Below are 18,617 nucleotides of genomic sequence, written 5' to 3'. Positions count from 1 at the left end.
AGAATAGTTCCTTTAAGGGTTCCTTTCCCTGGGTACGCATGCATTAATGTCCATGTCCGAACTGCGAACAGAGACGTAGGATACAAAACATCTGGGGATTTATATTGTAATAGGTAAAAAACATGTTTTGCTCACCGACTGAATATTCCCTTAAGAACGCTAGCTTTCGGCTTCACCCAGTCTAAGGAACACATCCGGCTGACCTGGCAGTAACAATCGCAGAGGTGCTCCCCTTATGCCCTAGCCAGACTAAAGGGAACGTAGGGCATAAATACAGGAGCCAGGCAACCCAGCTTGGCCAAAACTTAAGTCATATCGATGCATATAATGGCGAAAAAAGGTACATGTGGAAGAATGACACATATGTGGTGGGCATAAAGCCCGTAAGATAATTATATTAAGCTTCTGTATAAGAAGACCCCAGGTATAGTGAGCGCGCATAGCGCATCAAAATCGCGTAGTCAAGACACACTTATAGCCGTTGAGTCCATAAAAATACAGAAAAAGAAAAAGAGGATATAACGTGAAAAAGAAAGGTGGAGGTAAGGAGACAAACACTTAGTTTGCCACTAGGCGTAGAATCTTTGGAGTCTGGCCGCATTCCATGGGTTTGGCTCGAGTCGATTATTAGATGCATCACGCAGACGGTACGCCCCTTCGGTGAGAACTTTATCAATGATGAAGGGACCCTCCCACTTGGGCTTGAGCTTGTCCTTTTTCTTCTCCGGTAGGCGTAGAACGAGTTCGCCTATTGTTGATAGAATGCGGAACGGGCCTTCGCGACGTCGCGCTCCTCCTCCAGGGCGTCTAAACTGTCCTGCCGATCAAGCTCGGCTTCTTTCTCTTTGTACATGCGCACTCGAGGTGAGTCATGAAAAAAAGGTGTGTATCCAGTAGTGCAATTCGGCATGGTCCGCCGCCCCCATAGTACAGAGTAGAGCTCCTTGACCCAGTGCGTATCTGATTCCTTCAGGGATCACACTAGTCCACTCATAATAAGATCATTTGCTAGTTCGACTTGACCGTTCGTTTGGGGGTGATAGACGGAGGCGTAATCAAGCTTAATGCCCATGTTGCCGCACCAAGTTTTCACCTTGTCGGTTGTGAAGTTGGAGCCGTTATCGGTGATGATGTTGTGGGGGACACCGTAACGGTGTACAACCCCTGATACAAAGTCTATTACTGGTCCGGATTCGGCCGTTTTAACTGGTTTGGCTTCTATCCATTTGGTGAATTTATCCACCATGACCAACAAGTATTTTTTCTTATGGCTTCCTCCTTTAAGGGGTCCAACCATATCGAGCCCCCAGACCACAAAGGGCCAAGTTACAGGTATTGTTTGGAGGGAGGTACGTGGCATATGGTTTTGATTTGCAAAAAGCTGGCAACCGACGCAATGTTGGATGAGGTCTTGTGCGTCTGCTATTGGGGAACGTAGCAATAATTCAAAATTTTCTACGCATCACCAAGATCAATCTATGGAGATTCTAGCAACAAGAGAGGGAGAGGATGAGTGCATCTTCTTCATAACATTGAAGATCGCGATGCGGAAGCGTTACAAGAATGCGGATGAGGGAGTCGTACTCGCGGCGATTCAAATCGCGGAAGATCCGATCTAACGCCGAATGGACGGCACCTCCACGTTCAACACACGTACAGCCCGGGGACGTATCCCCCTTCTTGATCCAGCAAGGGGAGAGGAGAAGTTGAGGGAGAGCTTCGGTAGCACAACGGCGTGGTGGTGGAGCTTGCAGTTCTCCGGCAGGGCTTCGCCAAGCACTACCGAGGAGGAGGTGGAGTTGAAGAGGGGGAGGGCTGCGCCAGGGGCAAGGTGTGAAGCTCTGATGCGCCTCCCCACTATATATAGGGGTGGAGGGGGCTGGTTTCTTTCCCTCCAAGTCCATTGGGGAGTTGGCAAGGTGGTAGGAAAGAAGTCCCATCATTTCCTTCCCCACCGATTGTTATCCCCCCTTTTTAGGGATCTGATCTTATCCCTTTGGGATATGATCTTATTCCTTCTAAGGGGGGATCTTGGTGCGCCTTGACCAGGGGTGTGGGGCCTTTCCCCCACTACCCACGTTCATGTGGGTCCCCCATGCAGGTGGGCCCCACTCCGGAACCTTCTAGAACCTTCCCGGTACAATACCGAAAAATCCCGAACATTTTCCGGTGGCCAAAATAGGACTTCCCATATATAAATCTTTACCTTCGGACCATTCCAGAACTCCTCATGATGTCCGGTATCTCATCCGGGACTTCTAACAACATTCGGTAACTGCACACTAATTCCCATAATAACTCTAGCGTCACCGAACCTTAAGTGTGTAGACCCTATGGGTTCGGGAATCATGCAGACATGACCGAGACAGCTCTCTGGCCAATAACCAACAGCGGGATCTGGATACCCATGTTGTCTCACACATGTTCCACGATGATCTCATTGGATGAACCACGATGTCAAGGATTCAAGCAATCCCGTATACAATTCCCTTTGTCAATCAGTACGTTACTTGCCCGAGATTCGATCGTCGGTATCCCAATACCTCGTTCAATCTCGTTACCAGCAAGTCACTTTACTCGTTCCGTAATGCATGATCCTGTGACTAACTACTTAGTCACATTGAGCTCATTATGATGATGCATTGCCGAGTGGGCCCAGAGATACCTCTTTGTCACACGGAGTGACAAATCCCAGTCTTGATTCATGCCAACCCAATAGACACTTTCGGAGATAGCCGCAGTGCACCTTTATAGCCACCCAGTTACGTTGTGACGTTTGGCAGACCCAAAGCATTCCTACTATATCCGGGAGTTGCACAATCTCATGGTCTAAGGAAATGATACTTGACATTAGAAAAGCTTTTAGCAAACAAATTACACGATCTTGTGCTATGCTTAGGATTGGGTCGTATCCATCACATCATTCTCCTAATGATGTGATCATGTTATCAATGACATCCAATGTCCATGGTTAGGAAACCATAACCATCTATTGATTAACGAGCTAGTCAACTAGAGGCTCACTAGGGACATGTTGTGGTCTATGTATTCACACATGTATTACGGTTTCCAGTTAATACAATTATAGCATGAACAATAGACAATTATCATGAACAAGGAAATATAATAATAACCATTTTATTATTGCCTCTAGGGCATATTTCCAACATCTGCTCAGGCTGTCGGCCAGTAGAAACCTGTACGGAAGGCCTTGCTTACAAGAGCCCGAGCTGGAGCGTGGTGGCCACCGAGTCTGGCATGAATTTCGGCCAAGAGCTGCCGCCCTTCCTCTTCGGAGATGCATCTTTGGAGAACTCCGGTCGCGCTTTTCTTATAAAGCTCTCCCTCGTGGACCTTGTAGGCTTTAGAGCACCGCACAATGCAACGTGCCTCATTTTGGTCCACAGGGAGTTCTTGCCTATTTAGGTAGGCTAAGAAGGGTTCTGTCCACGGGGCAATGACAGACATAATCACGTGGGCCAAAGATGTTATTTTGGTGGCGGATCCTCCGATTATGTCAGAGTGTTCGGGATCTGGGGTTGTGTTCGGACCTGGACTGGTATTGCCGATTTCCCCTTCCCACACCACGGATGGCTTGAACAGCCTTTCCAAGAAGATATTAGGTGGGACGGGGTCGCGCTTAACGCCCATGCGGGTGAGGATATCCGCCGCTTGATTGTTTTCTCGAACCACATGGTGGAATTCGAGCCCCTCGAACCGGGCTGACATTTTGAGGACAGCATTACGGTAAGCCGCCATTTTTGGGTCCTTGGCGTCAAAGTCTCCATTTATTTGAGATATTGCGAGGTTCGAATCCCCACACACTTCTAGGCATTGAATGCCCATGGAGACTACTATCCGAAGACCGTGCAACAGAGCCTCATATTCGGCTGCATTATTGGAGTTTGTGTATAATATTTGGAGTACATATTGGACTGTATCTCCGATGGGGGATGTCAGGACAACGCCTGCCCCCAGACCAGCCAGCATCTTAGAGCCGTCAAAGTGCATGATCCAATTGGGGTACGTGTCGTACTCTTTAGGGAGTTCAGCTTTGGTCCATTCAGCGATGAATCAGCCAGTACTATGTTGAACAGGAGGAGCTCGATAGCCCATTTAGAAATCCGGCCCATGGCATCACGGTTATTTATTATATCGTTGAGTGGTACCTCAGAGGCCATCGTGATTGAACACTCTTGAAAGTAGTGTCATAGTTTCCAGGATGCCATGAAGACCGCGTATGCTCTCTTTTGATAATGTGGGTACCGTGACTTGCATGGAGTGAGGACAGTGGATACGTAGTATACCGGCTTTTGAAGCGGGAACTTATGTTTGTCCGTCTCTCGTTCGACGACGAGCACTGCGCTTACAACCTGGTGTGTTGCAGCTATATACAACAGCATGGGTTCGCTGATATTTGCCGCGGCCGAGATTGGATTGCTGGCCAAGAGGGCCTTTATTTCTTCTAGTCCAGCCGTGGCCGCATCCATCCACTCGAAGTGTTCGATGCGCTGAAGAAGGCGATAGAGAGGTAGTGCCTTTTCTCCCAATCAGGAGATAAAGCAGCTTAGGGCAGCCACACATCTAGTTAATTTCTGGATTTGCTTGAGGTCTGTTGGGGTAGCCAACTATGACAGAGCTCGGATTTTAGCCGAGTTTGCTTCAATTCCTCTATTGGAAACGATGAAGCCCAGTAGCTTTCCGGTAGGCACGCCGAAAACACATTTTTCCAGATTGAGCTTGATGTCATATGTTCAAAGATTGTCGAACGTAAGCCTCAAGTCGTCTATTAAGGATTCGACGTGTCTGGTTTTTATGACCACATCGTCTATGTATGCCTCCACTGTTTTGACGATTTGTTTTTTCAGGCATGTCTGAATCATGCGTTGATAGGTTGCACCGGCGTTTTTGAGCCCGAAAGGCATGGTGTTAAAACCGAAGGGGTCGTATGGTGTGATGAATGCCGTTGCAGCTTGATTAGACTCCATCATCTTGATTTGATGGTATCCGGAGTATGCGTCGAGGAAGCACAATGAGTCGTGCCCTGCGGTGGCGTCGATGATTTGATCAATGCTGGGGAGGGGGAAGGGATCCTTGGGGCAAGCCTTATTGAGGTCCTTGAAATCGACACATAGACGCCAGGATTTGTCCTTCTTTGGTACCATCACCAGGTTTGCTAGCCAGTTCGAATGTTTTATTTCTCTGATGAATTCGGACTCGAGTAACTTCACTAGCTCCTCTCACATGGCTTATCCTTAGGTTCTGAAAAGCGCCGAAGAGTCTGTTTGACTGGCATGAATCCCTTCAGTATGTTTAGGCTATGTTCGGCCAGCCTGCATGGGATACCTGGCATGTCTGAAGGATGCCAGGCGAAGATGTCCCAATTCTCATGCAAGAACTCTCACAGTGCGGCGCCTATTGTGGGGTTCAGCTGTGCCCCGATGGATGCTGTTTTTGTAGGGTCTGTTGGGTGGACTTGGAATTTGACTATCTCGCCCGCTGGTTTGAAAGAGGTGGACTTGGGTCGTTTGTCGAGTATCACGTCGTCCTTGTCCACTGTGGAGCGCAACATAGTTAGTTCTTCGGCTACGAGGGCTTCGGATAATGCCTCAAGGGCCAGTGCAGCGGTTTTATTTCCGACGCGGAGTGCCACGTCTGGATCACTAGCTAGAGTGATGATTCCATTGGGCCCGGGCATCCTGAGCTTCATGTACCCATAATGGGGTATAGCTTGGAAGCTCGTGAATGCATCCCGCCCTAAAAGAGTGTGGTATCCGCTGTTGAACGGGGCCACTTGTAATGTGATTTCTTCGGACCTATAATTCTCCGGCGTGCCGAATACCACATCTAGTGTGATTTTCCCGCACATCGTGCCTCCCGACTAGGGATGATTCCTCTGAAGGTCGTGCTGCTTTGCTCAATGTGGCTCTTGTCTATTTCCATTTTGTTAAGAGTTTCCTCGTATATGAGGTTTAATTCGTTACCACAGTCCATGAGCAGTTTAGTAAGCCGGAAGCCGTCCACAATTGGACTAAGGACCAAAGCGGCTGGTGCTCGGACTGTTCGGAATTGAGGTTCGTCACTGGCATTGAAGGTTATGGTTGTGTCATTCCATGGATTTATTGCTGCAATGTGGCAGACTTCGGCGAGGCTGCGGAGCGCTTGCTTGCGCTTATTAGAGGCGAAGGTCTCAAAGACTGTCAATATTGTATTGTTATTTTCCACGGGATGATGTTCTGCGGTATTATTGATGAGGAGATCCTCGCCGCTCTTGGCCACCTGTCGGAGTATCCAACGTGCTCTAAGGCTGTGTGTTGGTATGGTATCCGGTGTGCTATGAATTTTGCATGGCCCATTGAGCCATCCTTCCAATACGTTTCCACGCCCCGTTGTGGGATTTGATTTCTTTGTAATTGAATTAGATGACTTGCGAGAGTCCACCCTTTTAGTTCGGACGAGGGGTTTAGTGAGAGCCGGAGGATCTCTGAATTTTGTTTGGGTAACTTTCCATCACACATACTTTTGTACTATGGCCGCCAAGTCAGCAAAGTGTGCTATGTCACGACGACTTATGGCATTGAGGATTCCCCTGTCCGTGCAATTTTTGCAAAAGAATGAAATTGCGTCTTGCTCGCAACAATCCTTGACCTTGCTCATTACAAGGAGGAATCTGGCCCAGAAGTGATGTACTGTCTCTTGGGGCTCTTGTCTAATGTGGGAAAGATCACTTGTATCTAGGTGGGTGGGTAGATTTAAGTCCAAACCCTGACCCGATCTGAGACCCAGGGGCAGAGGAGCTTCCGAGCTTGGCAGTTCGGGCTCCGAGATGTTGCCCAATTTTTCTGGCCTGCTGTCCGATTGTAGGTTCGGAGCTTGGGCCATGTCCTCCCGTAGACGGGTATCCGGCTCGGAGAGCTCGGGAATCCGGATATAATTCGTCCTCAAAATAGAGGGAGAGTTGCTGCATTGCTCCTCCACCACCACTATCTGATGGGTGACCGGCGGAGAGTTAATCTCCCTTTGGTCGGGTTTAAGCCCGATCCGATCATAGTCCGTAGCGACTCCCAGGGCGGAGATGTGATCCAATAGCTCATTCAGGGAGGAGAGCTCTATTGGATCCATCTACTCGGTGAATTCCGAGCTGATGTGGAGGCTGTTTTCGATGACCTGAGAAGTCATCGTCGACGCAGCGACCGGACGGGTGGTCATGACGAAGCCACCTAGTCGGAGAGTTTGGCCTACAGCAAGGGCTCCCCCAGAGGTGATGTTGTCCTTGACAACAAGGCGAGCCATCAAGCCTTACCGCGACGGCATAGTGGAACTCTCAATGAAAGCACCAATGTCGGTGTCAAAACCGGTGGATCTCGGGTAGGGGGTCCCAAACTGTGCGTCTAAGGCTAATGGTAACAGGAGGCAGGGGACACAATGTTTACCCAGGTTCGGGCCCTCTCGATGGAGGTAATACCCTACTTCCTGCTTGATTTATCTTGATGATATGAGTATTACAAGAGTTGATCTACCACGAGATCGTAGAGGCTAAACCCTAGAAGCTAGCCTGTGGTATGATTGGTGTTGTCCTACGGACTAAACCCTCCGGTTTTTATAGACACCTGAGGGGGCTAGGGTTACACAGAGTCAGTTACAAAGAAAGAGATCTACATATCCGGATTGCCAAGCTTGCCTTCCACGCAAAGGAGAGTCCCACCCGGACACGGGACGAAGTCCTCAATCTTGTATCTTCATAGTCCAACAGTCCGGCCAAAGCATATAGTCCGGCTGTCCGAGGACCCCCTAATCCAGGACTCCCTCACCCCTTTCCTGGGCCCTCGGGATCCAGGTGACGGTTCCAAAAAGGGCGCCCCAGGCTGGACGCGGGGGAAAAATAATGGCAGAAAAGCACCATGCTGGGCACTACTCCGGTGAACCCCTCACAGAGGTGGGCAAAGCACGCCAAATACGCCACCGCGTTCGGCATGAGGTCCAGCAGGTTGAAGCCGAAAGTGCGCATGACATCATTGAAGAAATCGGAAAAAAGGGGGGCAGAGTCTGCAGTAGAAGAAGTCGACAAAGAATGGGTACCGTTCCAGGCCGCCCAGGTCACAATCTGCGGGGAGGGAACGTGTGGCGGGATGCGCCGACGTTGCTGCCCCCCACAGGGGCTTGAAATAGTCCCTGAGCTCGAGGGCATCGACCGACGACGGGACGAAGTAGGCGGACTGCGCCCGTCGCACCGCTACCTCGCTCTCTGGCATCTCCTTCCCCTTCGTATCCTAGGCTGTGCCCTTGCCTTTGCCAGATTTTGGCGCCATGGCGGCTGGAGAGGGAGCAAGGGGCTGAGGGCAGTGGGAAGAGCGACGGCGGCGAACAGGGGCTTGAGGAAGAAGAAGACAAGGACGGCGATGCCAAGATTGGGGGAAGAGTAGAGGGTAAATGAGCCGCGCACCCGCGGTTATTCCTTTTTATGGGGAAGGCGCGGCCCACCTCTTTGCCATTAATTTCGACGTGACGCATGCTTACAGCAACCGCTCCGCGCATGCCTCCCATGTCACGCACGACCCCCACATCATGCATTTAACGCGGGTCGTGGGGAAGCGCAGCAGGCAAAAAGTTACTGTGGTGAAAAAACCGCCCCGCCTGCCCACGCACTATTTTTGGGCCTACCCCAACAAATGCGCCACGCTTATGTGTGCTCCAGGCCCGGGGGCTCCTGTCGGTTTACTAAAGTAGGGGCACTACTTTGTACCCCTTACTAAGTGTGGGGGCAGTTGGAGCCACGTGGCCGCGGCCACACTAAGCAGGGCAAGGGGGAGGGCCGGAGCCATAGAAACAATCAACACAGCACCAAGACCAGAAGATCAAGAGGACAAGTCGATTCTCCCCGGCAAGAGCCTTGCCGGGGCAGGATCCACGGCCCCGACAAGAGTCCTGCCGGGGCAACTTGCCCAGCCCCACGCCAGCAAGATGCACCACCCTTGAGCCCAAGTTCCCCAACCTCATTGGAACCAGGGCTCGGGGGGCACTTCTATGGTGGTATGCAGATCTTTCTGAAGACGACAGATACTCCGAATCAGAGGAGGAATAGAAGGCAACGAACCTCGGCAAGATCCTTGCCAAAGAAGCACACAAGACCTCCGGTAGCATCCTTGCCGGGGACGACTACAACGCTGCGGCAAGACCCTTGCCGGGGCCCTGGCAAGGCCCTTGCCGAGGACATCTGTGACATCTACGCCAGGCCTGCGCCTGCCATGGCTCCGCCCCCATTCTCTATGTAGCTGCCGGCCAACCAGCTGGGTAGGCACCTGCGTGTCAACAGGGGGCTCCTGGGCCAACTCAGCGCGTGCCTACGTGGTGGCATGCAAATCTTCATGAAGGCCCTACTACCGCGCCACCTCAGCTGCCTGCCAGCCTACATGGCGCCACCTCGGCTGCCTACTAGTCTACATGGCGCGACATGATACGTCTCCAATGTATCTACTTTTCCAAACACTTTTGCCCTTGTTTTGGACTCTAACTTGCATGACTTGAATGAAACTAACCCGGACTGACATTGTTTTCAGCAGAACTGCCATGATGTTGTTTTATGTGTAGAAAAGAAAAGTTCTCGGAATGTTCTGAAAATCCACGGAGGCACCTTTTGGAATTAATAAGAATTTCTGGGCGAAAGAAATACACCAGGGGGCCCACGGCCTATCCACGAGACAGGGGGCGTGCCCCCCCCCCCCTATAGGGCGCACCCCCTATCTCGTGGGCCCCTTGGACCTCCTCCGACCTCAACTCCAACTCCATATATTCACGTTCGGGGAGAAAAAAATCAAGGAGAAAGTTTCATCGCGTTTTACGACACGGAGCCGCCGCCAAGCCCTAATCTCTCTCGGGAGGGCTGATCTGGAGTCCGTTTGGGGCTTCGGAGAGGGGGATTCGTCGTCGTCGTCATCATCAACCATCCTCCATCACCAATTTCATGATGCTCACCGCCGTGCGTGAGTAATTTCATCGTAGGCTTGCTGGACGGTGATGGGTTGGATGAGATTTACCATGTAATCAAGTTAGTTTTGTTAGGGTTTGATCCCTACTATCCACTATGTTCTGAGATTGATGTTGCTATGACTTTGCTATGCTTAATGCTTGTCACTAGGGCCCGAGTGCCATGATTTCAGATCTGAACCTATTATGTTTTCATGAATATATGTGTGTTCTTGATCCTATCTTGCAAGTCTATAGTCACCTATTATGTGTTATGATCCGACAACCCCGAAGTGACAATAATCGGGATACTTCTCGGTGATGACTGTAGTTTGAGGAGTTCATGTATTCACTATGTGCTAATGCTTTGTTCCGGTTCTCTATTAAAAGCAGGCCTTAATATCCCTTAGTTTCCACTAGGACCCCGCTGCCATGGGAGGCTAGGACAAAAGATGTCATGCAAGTTCTTTTCCATAAGCACGTATGACTATTTACGGAACACATGCCTACATTGCATTGATGAACTGGAGCTAGTTCTGTGTCACCCTATGTTATAGCTATTACATGAGGAATCGCATCCGGCATAATTATCTATCACTGATCCATTTCCTACGAGCTTTTCGCATATTGTTCTTCGCTTATTTACTTTTCCGTTTCTACTGTTACAACTACTACAAAAACTCAAAAACTATTATCTTTACTTTTGCCACCATTACCTTTATTATCATACTACTTTGCTACTAAATACTTTGCTGCAGATACTAAGTTATCCAGGTGTGGTTGAATTGAAAACTCAACTGCTAATACTCAAGAATATTCTTTGGCTCCCCTTGTGTCAAATCAATAAATTTTGGTTGAATACTTTACCCTCGAAAGCTATTGCGATCCCCTACACTTGTGGGTTATCAAGACTAATTTCTGGCGCCGTTGCCGGGGAGCATAGCTCTATTCTCTAAGTCACTTGGGATTTATATCTGTCGATCACTATGAAGAACTTGAAAGACGCTAAAACCAAGATCTATCCCTCAACTACGAGGGGAGGTAAGGAACTGCCATCTAGCTCTGCACTAGATTCTCCTTCCGTTATGAGTAGGCTTGCGACACCTAAACCTGCTACTGCTATGAATTCTAATATGTCGCATGTTATTGATGATGCCACTTCTGCTATGCATGATGAAATTATTTCTGTGCGTGATACTACTTTGCCATTAGGTGAATTTCTTGATGAACAACTTGCTAGAGTTAGGGGGAATGAAATTATTGAAGATGCTATTGTTGATGATAGTGATGATGAAAGTTCTCCCAATGATTATGTATTGCCTGTTGTTCCTGAGGGTTATGTTATGAATGAAGAAGCTGCTAGAGCTATCTTTGCTTGCAATGATAGATATGATCTTAAGAAGTTATTAGCTAAATGGAAGCAACAGTCTCTTAATGCTAGAATGAAACCTGACCCTGCTTTTGCTACTTCACCTATCTGTGTTACTGATAAGGATTATGAATCCTCTGTTGATCCTGAGATTATACTCTAGTTGAATCTGATCCTTTTTATGGCCTTGAATCTGAAACTGTTGTGGCACATCTTACCAAGTTGAATGATATAGCTACCCTGTTTACTCATGATGAAAGATCTCGCTATTTTTATATCCTTAAGATATTTCCGTTCTCGTTAAAGGGTGATGCTAAGACTTGGTATAATTCTCTTGCTCCTGGTTGTGTGCGTAGTCCCCAGGATATGATTTATTACTTCTCTGCTAAATATTTCCCTGCTCATAAGAAACAAGTTGCCTTGCGGGAAATATATAATTTTGTGCAAATCAAAGAAGAGAGTCTCCCACAAGCTTGGGGGAGGCTTCTCCGGTTACTTAATGCTTTGCCTGATCATCCTCTCAAGAAAAATGAAATACTTGATATCTTTTATAATGGACTAACCGATGCTTCCAAGGACTACTTGGATAGTTGTGCTGGTTGTGTTTTCAGGGAAAGAACAGTCGACGAAGCTTAAATACTATTGAATAATATGTTGACTAATGGAAATAATTGGACTCTTCCTAAGCCAATTCCTGAACCAATTGAGCCAACCCCTGAGCCTATTCCTAAGCCCACTCCGAAAAAGAGAGGTGTTTTATTCCTCAGTCCTGAAGATATGCAAGAGGCAAAGAAATCAATGAAAGAAAAAGGTATTAAAGCTGAAGATGTTAAGAATTTACCACCTATTGAAGACATACATGGTCTTAATATACCGCCTGTTGAAGAACCATATTGTCTTGATAACCCGACACAGGTGGTAAAGGTAAATTCTCTCTATAGATATGATAAAGGTTGAAATCCCCTCTACTAAATTTCATAGCCCATGCTTAGATGAATTTGATGACTTTATGGCTAGACAAGAAAGTTTAAATGCTTACGTTGGTAGAGAGTTAAAGAATAATGCTTTCAGGATAGGACGCGTAAGCAATAACTTGGCTAGAGTTAAAGATGAACTCCAACTCATTAGCAAATATGCTTCAATGGTTGCTACTCAAGTTGAACAAGTACTTAAAGCTCAAAATGATTTGCTTGATGAATTAAATAATAAAAATGACTTTGTTGTTAGAGTGGCTACTAGAACTGGTAGAATGACAGGAACCTTTGTATCCTGAAGGCCACCCTAAGAGAATCGAGCAAGATTCTCAGAGAAATAATCTAGAGGCACCTAGTTCTTCTAAAAAGAAGAAAAAGAAAGACGATAGAACTTTGCATGCTTCTAGTAAACCTACTGTAGACACACCTGAGAATCCCAATGATATTTCTATTTCTGATGCTGAAACACAATCAGGTGATGAACATGAACCTAGTGATAATGTTAATGATAATGTTCATGTTGATGCTCAACCTAGCAAAAACAATGAAGTAGAGGTTGAACCTGCTGTTGATCTTGATAACCCACAATCAAAGAATCAATGTTATGATAAGAGAGATTTTGTTGCTAGGAAGCACGGTAAAGAAAGAGAACCATGGGTTCAGAAACCCATGCCCTTTCCTCCTAAACCATCCAAGACAAAGGATGATGAGGATTTTGAGCGCTTTGCTGAAATGATTAGACCTATTTTCTTACGTATGCGTTTAACTGATATGCTCAAAGTAAATCCTTATGCTAAGTATATGAAGGATATCATTACAAATAAAAGAAAGACACCGGAAGCTGAAATTTCCACCATGCTTGCTAATTACACTTTTAAGGGTGGAATACCAAAGAAACTTGGAGATCCAGGTGTCCCAACTATACCATGCTCCATTAAAAGAAATTATGTTAGAACTACTTTATGTGATCTTGGAGCCGGTGTTAGTGTTATGCCTCTCTCTTTATATCGTAGACTTGAATTTAATAAGTTGACACCTACTGAAATATCTTTGCAAATGGCTGATAAATCAACTGCTATACATGTCGGTATTTGTGAGGATGTGCCTGTTGTGGTTGCAAATGTAACTATCTTAACGGACTTTGTTATTCTTGATATTCCTGAGGACGATAGTATGGCTATTATCCTTGGTAGACCTTTTCTTAATATTGCAGGAGTTGTTATTGATTGCAACAAAGGCAATGTCACTTTTCATGTTAATGGTAATGAGCATATGGTACACTTTCTGAGGAAACAATCTCAAGTTCATAGCATCAATTCTATTGGAAAAGTTCCAACTATTATTATTGGAGGTTTTGAATTTCCTCTCCCTACTGTCAAGAAAAGGAATGATATTCTTATTGTTGGGGATTTTCATATCCCCTTTGAGGTAACTTAGTGTTATTCAAAATTTCTCCGGTTCCGTGTTATTCGGAATGAGTTTGTTAACAAGACTTGATCAACCTTGTTAGTGGATTCATTTTGATGATCATGAGATGGATGAAACTAGAAGGCACAAGCTTCTGTACCCTCTTTTTACTTTCTGTTATTTAGAATAAATAAAGCAAAAATATTATTAACTGTCTATTTTCTGATTTATTCGTGCATTAAAAAATATCCCGAAAATAAAAGTGCTCCAAATGCCCTGCAAATTTAGTATGATTTTTTATGGAATATTTGAGCATTTTAGGCACTGAAAACACTGCAGGAGGGGCAAGCACCAGGCCACGAGAGTGGAGGGCGCCCCCCCTATAGGGCGCGCCCCCCTGTCTCGTGGGCCCCTGGTGGCCCCCCTCCACTTATGCCAGCACCCACACACTTCATCTTCTACCCAAAAAAATCCCCATCCAGCTCAAGCACGAGTTCTAGCTCATTTTGCTGCGATTTTCGATCTCCTGCTACCAATCTTGTTTGGTTTTATTCACTATCATTTTGAACATTGTTGAGGAAATCGTTAACTGGTAGCTGCTCGGTTGGCTGGTGAGTAGGGGATTAATCGGCTAATCGGCAAGTTAATCGGCCATTTAATCAATTAATAGGACGATTTATCGGTTTATAGGCTACTCGGTGACCCTACGAGTAGGGATTAATCGGCAAGTTAACTGGTTAATCGGATGAATTATTGAACAGGGATTTTGAAGTTAATAAAATTTCAGAAATTTTTCAGAAAATGGTAAGGAAGTTTTTGAGGAGCTCTTCTAGCCAAAGCTCTCAGGAAAAACAACCCAAAGAGAAGGAAAAAGCCAAGTATAATCTTCCTCGCTTAGCGGAAGTACGGTCGTGTGAATGGCCATGTGAGGATTTCTTGAAAGAAGCTGGAATTCATGAAGATTTTTATTCTTTGATCGAGATTGCAGGCCTCACCGGTTTCATCAATGACCGGATCGATCAGTATCTCTTACTCACCAATACTTTCTTGCAAAACTTTTATTATTATCCTAAGAAGTCACCACCTGCAGTATCATTTCATTTATATGATGAATTTAGAGAAATGTCTTTACGTGATTTTTGCGCAGTGTGTAGGATACCTTATGAGGGAGAATTAGAGGAACCCCATCGTAAATATGTGGATGGTTTTGTTAATACTATCGCTATAGAGGAGCCAAAGAAGGGCTCCGAGGCAAAAGTCTCTAGCATACACTTTCCTGTTTTACGCTACTTTGCCATATTTGCTAGTAGATGCTTGATTGGACGTGGAAGTAGTGGAAACTTGAGCGTTCCTGATATTATCATTCTTCAACATGCTTTGCTTGGAGACAATACTTTTAGTATGGGTGTCGTCGTTGCTAAACGGCTAGCCCTGAATCGTACAAAAGGCCCCATATTTGGAGGTATCTATGATGCACGTCTTGTTAGACATTTTGAAATACCCATTAGGCATCTTGAGAAAGAGGAGACAATATTGTCTCCTCACATTTTAGATTACAAGAGCATGGTAGCACACAAGTTTATTGTTGACAACGAAGATAGGATGCTCTTGTATAAACTTAGATTCAATAAGAAACACATTGAGATTATTATTTTGCATGCGCGTCTGTTGTTTGATTTGCTTGCAGAAAACTTTCTTGTCACACCGGAAGCGGTGAACAATCATCGAGCCCAAGCTTATACTCCAGAACCTGAACCTAAGCCGGAACCTGAACTGGACCCTTATCGTGCATCATCTGTCTAGTGGGATCCGGAGATGACCAGCCAGTGGTATCCTGATTATACCTCCCATTACACTAGGGAGAGTAGCGGCGGTCCTTGGTACTAGACCAACTTAGGCCAAAAGCCTAAGCTTGGGGGAGTACGTATTTCTCACCAACTTTACATTCATGTTCACACACTAGTCGTCGGTGCTCATACTCTTTCATTGTATTATCCATGCTAGTTTAAATTTCTTTTTCTAGTTTTCTTCTTGTGTGTTTGATAAACCTTAAGAAAAAACCAAAAAAATTAGTTAGTTTAATTTCCATGCTTGTAGTAGAAATTAAAGTGAAAACCCAAAAATATTTCTAGTTCTTCTTCTTACTTGTTGGGAGCTTTCCCGTGTAAATAGTTTTGTTTTCTTTTCTTTCCTTTGGGGGTCGAGAAGACCATATTGAAAATTTTTAGTGGCTCTCTTTTGCATGATTGTTTATTTAACTTAGAGCCCATATTACTTGTCTTCTCTTTTGAGTTGATTGCTTGCAGATTCCAGCTTAGTCCAATGCACGTGCACTCTTATTATTATACACATCGTTCGGTTGTGCAAGTGAAAGGCAATAATGAAGATATATGATGGACTTATTGGGATGAGAAAAGCTGGTATGAACTCGACCTCTCTTGTTTTTGTAAATATGATGAGTTCATCATTTCTGAGTCAGCTTATTATGAAGTAAACATATTTGCAGTGACATTTAGAGATTATAGTTGCTTGTGTCATGCTTGATTAGCTATGAGTTATAATGGTTTACCTTGCGTGCCAACATGCTATTAGAATGATTATGATGTGGTATGATGGGACAGTATCCTCCTTTGAATGAATTGAGTGACTCGACTTGGCACATGTTCATGCATGTAGTTGAATCAAATAAACATAGCCTTCATGATATTTATGTTCATGGTGTATTATATCCTACTCATGCTTGTACTCAGTGTGAATTAATTTTAATGCATGTTTATGACTGTTGTCGCTCTCTCAGTTGGCCGCTTCCCAGTCTTTTGCTAGCCTTCACCTGTACTAAGAGGGAATACTGCTTGTGCATCCAAAATCCTTAAACCCCAAAGTTGTTCCATATGAGTCCATTGTACCTTCCTATATGCGGTATTTACTTGCAATTCCAAGTGAATTTGTATGTGCCAAACTCTAAACCTTCAAATGAAATTCTGTTTTGTATGCTCGAGCAGCTCATGTTACAACTAGGGCTGCCTATATCTTCCATGCTAGGTGGGTTATTCTCAAGACGAGTGGACTCCGCTCCTCAATCACGAGAAAGGGCCGGTAACCGGGATGCCCAGTCCCATGATCCAAAAATATCAAAGCAAATCAAAATAATTAAACAAAACTCCCCCATGGTTGTTGTTAGTTGGAGGCACTCGTTGTTTCGAGCAAGCCATGGATTGATGCTTGTTGGTGGTTGGGGGAGTATAAACCTTTACCATTCTGTTTGGGAACTGCCTATAATGCATGCAGCATGGAAGATACAACCATCTCATAGTTGTTGCGTTGACAGTGAAAGTATGCAGCTCAAAATGTTATTCAATCTCTATTTTGAAATCGAGCTCTGGCACCTCTACAAATCCCTACTTCCCTCTATGAAGGGCCTATCTATTTACTTTTATGTTGAGTCATCACCATTCTTATTTAAAAAGCACCCGCTGGAGAGCACACTGTCATTTGCATTCATTATTATTGGTTTATATTGGGTATGACTTGACTGGATCTCTTTTACCATGAATTACAATGTTTAGTCAGTCCTTGATCTTTAAAGGTGCTCTGCATTTATGTTTTGCGGTCTCAGAAAGGGCTACCGAGATACCATTTTGTTATATCATGTTATGATTGTTTTGAGAAAGTGTTGTCATCCGAGTTTTATTATTATGGCTCGCTAGCTGATTATGCTATTGATATGAGTAATTGTGAGACCTAAGTGTTATTGTGAGTATGGTTAGTTCATAATATTTGCTGGAACTTGAATGCTGGCTTTTCATGTTTACAACAACAAGAGCAAACAGAGTTTGTAAAAGTTTTTCTTTATCACTTTCAGTTTATCAACTGAATTGCTTGAGGACAAGCAAAGGTTTAAGCTTGGGGGAGTTGATACGTCTCCATTGTATCTACTTTTCCAAACACTTTTGCCCTTGTTTTGGACTCTAACTTGCATGATTTGAATGAAACTAACCCAGACTGACGCTGTTTTTAGCAGAACTGCCATGATGTTGTTTTATGTGTAGAAAAGAAAAGTTCTCGAAATGTCCTGAAAATCCACGAAGGCACTTTTTTGAATTAATAAGAATTTCTGGGCAAAAGAAATACACTAGGGGGCCCATGGCCTGTCCACGAGACAGGGGGCGCGCCCCCTATCTCGTGGGCCCCCTGGACCTCCACGGACCTCAACTCCAACTCCATATATTCACGTTCGGGGAGAAAAAATCAAGGAGAAAGTTTCATCGCGTTTTACAACACGGAGCCGCCGCCAAGCCCTAATCTCTCTCGGGAGGGCTGATCTGGAGTCCGTTCGGGGCTTCGGAGAGGGGGATTCGTCGCCGTCGTCATCATCAACCATCCTCTATCACCAATTTCATGATGCTCACCACTGTGCATGAGTAATTCCATCATAGGCTTGCCGGATGGTGATGGGTTGGATGAGATTTACCATGTAATCAAGTTAGTTTTGTTAGCGTTTGATCCCTAGTATCCACTATGTTCTGAAATTGATGTTGCTATGACTTTGCTATGCTTAATGCTTGTCACTAGGGCCCGAGTGCCATGATTTCAGATCTGAACCTATTATGTTTTCATGAATATATGTGTGTTCTTGATCCTATCTTGCAAGTCTATAGTCACCTATTATGTGTTATGATCCAACAACCCCAAAGTGACAGTAATCGGGATACTTCTCGGTGATGACCATAGTTTGAGGAGTTCATGTATTAACTATGTGCTAATGCTTTGTTTCGGTTCTCTATTAAAAGGAGGCCTTAATATCCCTTAGTTTCCACTAGGACCCCGCTGCCACGGGAGGGTAGGACAAAAGATGTCATGCAAGTTCTTTTCCATAAGCACATATGACTATTTACAGAATACAT

This window comes from Triticum dicoccoides, chromosome 2B (genome assembly GCF_002162155.2).
Source record: "Triticum dicoccoides isolate Atlit2015 ecotype Zavitan chromosome 2B, WEW_v2.0, whole genome shotgun sequence".
Taxonomy (NCBI): domain Eukaryota; kingdom Viridiplantae; phylum Streptophyta; class Magnoliopsida; order Poales; family Poaceae; genus Triticum; species Triticum dicoccoides.
This window is presented reverse-complemented; position numbering follows the sequence as displayed.